Here is a 5,316-nt window from a genome sequence, read left to right on the forward strand (position 1 = left end):
GTTGATGGACAAGTGACCGAAATGATCAATGAACGAATGAATGCCGCGATCGAGGAGGCATTAGATGCTAGAAACATTCATCCTCGTGGTGAAAGGGGTGATGGTGACGGTGGGAATGGAAGGCGGGACTTCCATTACAAAAATTTCAAGGATGCTCAACTCCCGATGTTTAATGGGGTACGAGATCCGTTGAAAAGCACATGTTAGATTTCCGATATCGAGGGAGCTTTCCGTACCGCGGAATGTCCTCCCGAGAAGAAGGCGAGGTATGGTTCTAGTATGTTGCGGGAAGAAGCTAAATTGTAGTGGGATGATAAAATCAACTTGTACGGTGAGGAGCAATGTATGAGTTTGACATGGGAAGAGTTTAAGAAGGAATTTTTCAAAGAATACCGAACTTCTTCCGATCCTGATAGAATCCGGGACGAGTTGCACAATTTGCAACAAGGTTCAATGGATTTGGTTACTCTCAAGTCTACCTTCTTGGCAAAGACTCGTTTTTGTCCGGAATATGTTGGTGACGATCACAAGCTAATGAAAGATTTCTACCGTACCATGAATGATGAGTATAAGGGTAAGATTAGTCGAGGAGAGGCTAAGTCTTTTGAAGAGTTATTTGAATTGGCTCGGGGTTTTGAACTAGAGGTTCCAAGGAGAAGTGATTTCACTTTTTCTAAAAGAAAGTTTAAAGGTTCTAGTCATTCTAACTTTTCAAACAAGAAGAACAAGAACAAGAAAGGTTCCGAAAGTGTCAATAGCATGAAGAAGGGCGCTTCCGGTGGTTTTTCTTTTTCGTGCTACAATTGTGGGCAAGCGGGTCATATGGCTCGTGATTGTCCGAAACCATCTTCCGAAAACAAGATCACTTGTTTTAATTGCGGTAAAGAAGGGCATAAGAAGCCGGAGTGTCCCGATTTGCGAAACGATAATATTAAGCGTCTAGAGAAGGCGGCGGGTACGGCTAGGGGTCGCAACTATTTGATGACGAATGATGAAGCCAAGCAATCCAAGGAAATTGTCTCAGGTACTTTTATGGTTAACTTTAATCTGGCACGGATACTTTTTGATAGTGGTGCCAATTTGTCGTTTGTGTCTCCAAAATTCGTGCCTAAACTTAATAGACCGTTAGCTAAGTTAAGTCGCCCGGTAGAAGTTGAAATAGCGGACGGCAAGACTGTGCTAGTGGTTGATGTGTGTAAGAATTGTGATGTTGTGTTTGGTGCCGAAAACTTTAAAATCGATCTCATCCCGATGACTTTGGGCGATTTTGATATCATTGTTGGTATAGATTGGCTCGAGCATAATAAAGCCGATATTGCATGCCATGAAAAATTTATTCGTGTGAAGACCCCCAGTGGGGGAGAGTTAATCATTCACGGTGATAAGCGTAGAAGACTTGTGCCGATATGCACCTTTGCACGGGCACATCGTTTCCTTGTTAGTGGTGGCATGGCTTTTCTTGCCCATGTTGTTGATACTCGTGATGAGCCACCACCCATTCGTGAAATTCCGGTGGTTAGTGAATTCGAAGACGTTTTTCCGGACGAGTTACCGGGTGTTCCGGCGGAAAGACAAGTTGAATTTCGCATTGAGTTGGTTCCGGGGGCTACCCCCATTGCTAAGACTCCTTATCGTTTAGCGCCAACGGAAATGCAAGAGTTGTTAAATCAAACCCAAGAGTTTCTTGAGAAGGGTTTTATCCGACCGAGTTCTTCGCCTTGGGGCGCTCCAGTTTTGTTTGTGAAGAAGAAGGGTGGTAGTATGCGGATGTGCATCGATTACCGGGAGTTGAATAAAGTGACGATCAAGAATCGTTATTCATTGCCTTGGATTGACGATTTGTTTGACCAACTCCAAGGTGCTACGTATTTCTCTAAGATTGACCTACGGTCCGGCTATCACCAAATGCGGGTCCGTGAGGAAGATATCGAGAAAATGGCTTTTCGAACGCGTTATGGGCATTATGAGTTTATAGTTATGCCTTTTGGTATTACGAATGCACCGGCTGCATTCATGGATCTTATGAACCGAGTGTGCCAACCTATGTTGGACAAGTTGGTAATTGTGTTCATTGACGACATACTGGTCTATTCAAAGAGTATGAAAGAACATGAACTTCATTTACAGTGTGTGTTAAAGACATTGCAGAAGGAGAAGTTGTATGCTAAATTCTCCAAATGTGAATTTTGGCTAGGGGAAGTTCAATTCCTTAGCCATATTGTGAACGAAAATGGTATTCAAGTAGATCCGGGGAAGATAGAGACGGTGAAGAGTTGGAGACGACCGACTACGCCTACGAAAATTCGAAGTTTTCTCAGATTGGCCGGTTATTATCGTCGGTTTATCCAAGACTTTTCTAAGATCGCTTCTTCGTTGACGAATTGACGAGGAAGAACGCGAGGTTTATTTGGGAGAACGAGCAAGAAATTGCTTTTCAATTGCTAAAAGAGAAATTGTGTCAAGCTTCAGTGTTAGTGTTGCCGGAAGGTGTAGAAGACATGACGGTGTATTGTGATGCTTTGCTAAATGGGCTCGGGGGTGTTCTAATGCAAAGAGGTAAAGTCATCGCTTACGCCTCTCCACAATTAAAGGAACACGAGACGAGATATCCAACTCATGATCTTGAGTTGGCGGCGGTTGTGCCTGCATTGAAAATTTGGTGCCATTACTTGTATAGTGTCAAGAGTACGATTTATTTGGATCATAAGAGTTTGAAACATCTCTTTAATCAACGAGATTTAAATTATCGTCAACGTAGGTGGATGGATGTGGTAAAAGACTATGATTGTGAGATACTTTATCATCCGGGCAAGGCGAATGTGGTCGCGGATGCGTTAAGTCGAAAGAGTCATCACCCGGCATTACGATTGGGATTGTTACGTATGATTATTACTAACGATTTTCTTGAAAAACTTGGTGTGATCCAAATAGAGGCTTACGTTCACAACAAGCATGCGGAACGAATTGTGGGGCAATCAGAATTCATTACTATGGGCTAGCGTGGTTTGTTGTATTTTCAAGGAAGAGTGTGGGTGCCTAAGATGGGTGATTATCGACAAGTGCTACTTGATGAAGCACATAAGTCAAGGTATTCCATTCATCCGGGCGCGACGAAAATGTATCATGATTTAAGGAAGGAGTATTGGTGGCCGGGCATGAAACGTGATGTTGTTAAGTATGTTGAGCAATGCGTTACGTGTTTGCAAGTTAAAGCCGAACACCAAAAGCCGTATGGTAAGTTGCAACCTTTAGAAATCCCGAAGTGGAAATGGGAGCACATTACCATGGATTTCATCACAAAGTTACCTAAAACGGCGAGAACCCAATTTGATTCAATTTGGGTGATAGTTGACCGATTGACAAAAAGTGCTTTGTTCCTTCCCATTCGGGAAGCGATATCGTCGGACACCTTGGCTAAATTGTTTATCAAGGAAGTAGTCGCTCGACATGGGGTTCCTATATCTATTATTTCGGATCAAGATACTCGTTTTACATCTCGGTTTTGGGAAAAGTTTCATGACGATATGGGTACACAATTAAAATTGAGCACGGCGTATCATCCTCAAACGGACGGTCAAACTGAACGTACGAATCAAACATTAGAGGATATGTTACGGGCGTGTATTATTGATTTCGGTGGTAGTTGGGACGAGCACTTACCTTTGGTGGAATTCTCGTACAATAATAGTTATCATACTAGTATCGGGATGCCACCATATGAGATGCTTTATGGGTGAAGATGTCGAACTCCAATTTGTTGGGGTGAAGTGGGACAAAAGGAAATCGGGAGTACCGATTTGGTTTTAGAGATGAATAGCAAGATTGATGTGATTCGGGATCATTTGAAAAAGGCTCAAGATAGACAAAAGTCGTATGCCGACAAGCGTAGACGAATGATCGAATTTCAAGAAGGTGATATGGTGATGCTTAAGGTCTCGCCATGGAAAGGTATTATTCGATTTCGAAAACGGGGAAAGTTAGCTCCTCGGTTTATTGGGCCATTTAAAGTTTTAGCTCGTGTGGGCGAAGTCGCATATCACTTGGAATTACCCGAGGAACTTGCGGGGATTCATAATACATTTCATGTTTCCCATCTCCGTAAGTATCTTGCGGATGATTCTTCATGGGTGTCATTAGACGAAATTGAACTAAACAATAAGTTAGAGTATGTTGAGGAGCCGGTTGCAATACTTGACGAAAAGGTGAAAAGATTGAGAAATAAAGAGGTGAGAACTTATAAGGTTCAATGGCATCGAAGTATAGGTTCCGAGTTCACTTGGGAGTCCGAAGAGTTTTTTTTGGTCTATCTTCCTGCTTGTCATGCGGCGTGGATTGCAAGGGTGCAATACGGTTCAAGTGGGGGAGAGTTGTAAGATCCAGTTTTATCAGTTGAGTTGGACGCCGTCCAACTTGGTGGGACGCCGTCCAGTTTTGAAGGGCGCCTGACGAGCCAGCTTTGGCATTTTGTTATTTAAAAAGGGGTAGTTTGGTAATTTCACTTGGTGGACGACTTTAAGGCCCTAGCTCAGTTTTGGTGAGCCTCATTACTCCTTTTCCATCTACTTTATCATCTTCCATTAAATCCTAGAGAGAGAGGAGGTTCTAGAGTGAGAGAGCTCCATTAAAGGAAGAAAGAGGTTGAATTGGGTCTTAGCGCGAGTTCTAAAGTTGTTCATCTAGTCGCTATCTACATGGTGATTGTGTTGGTATGTTACATTGAAGTTGCAAGCTCAGTTATCCTTCGCAAAAGACTCTAAGGTGAGTGGAATAATTATATGAGTAGTTATATAATGTATTTATTTGTTGTAGCGTGAGATATGAAGTGTCGAGGTGCTAAGACACCACGTTTCACGTGACGAGTGAAGCATCGAGGTGTTAAGATGCCACTCGAGGTGAAGCATCGAGGTGTTAAGATGCCACCTAGGAGTGAAGTGTCGAGGTGTTAAGACGCCACTCCATAATAAAGGGTGAAGTGTCGAGGTGTTAAGACGCCACCCGAGGGTGAAGTATCGAGGTGTTAAGATGCCACCCGGGGGTTAGTGATACGAGATGCTAAGTACGCTAATGGATGTTGTGAACTTTGATGGCCTTTCGCGGGCGCCATTCCCTTGTACAATTGGTTAACCATGGTTATTGTGTTGAGTTGTAAGCATATTATATGGTTCGAGTTATATACATATATATATGCCTTGTTATGCAAGCTTGTGATATAGGAGGTTGATAGCCTTGTACTTGGGATGTTAAGCCCTTTTGTGTTGCTAGCATATATGCGGTATTGTGTAAGTGTGCAAGTAGGTATTTTATATATGTACGTGT

Source organism: Rutidosis leptorrhynchoides, chromosome 9, assembly GCF_046630445.1.
Source record: "Rutidosis leptorrhynchoides isolate AG116_Rl617_1_P2 chromosome 9, CSIRO_AGI_Rlap_v1, whole genome shotgun sequence".
NCBI classification, from domain to species: domain Eukaryota; kingdom Viridiplantae; phylum Streptophyta; class Magnoliopsida; order Asterales; family Asteraceae; genus Rutidosis; species Rutidosis leptorrhynchoides.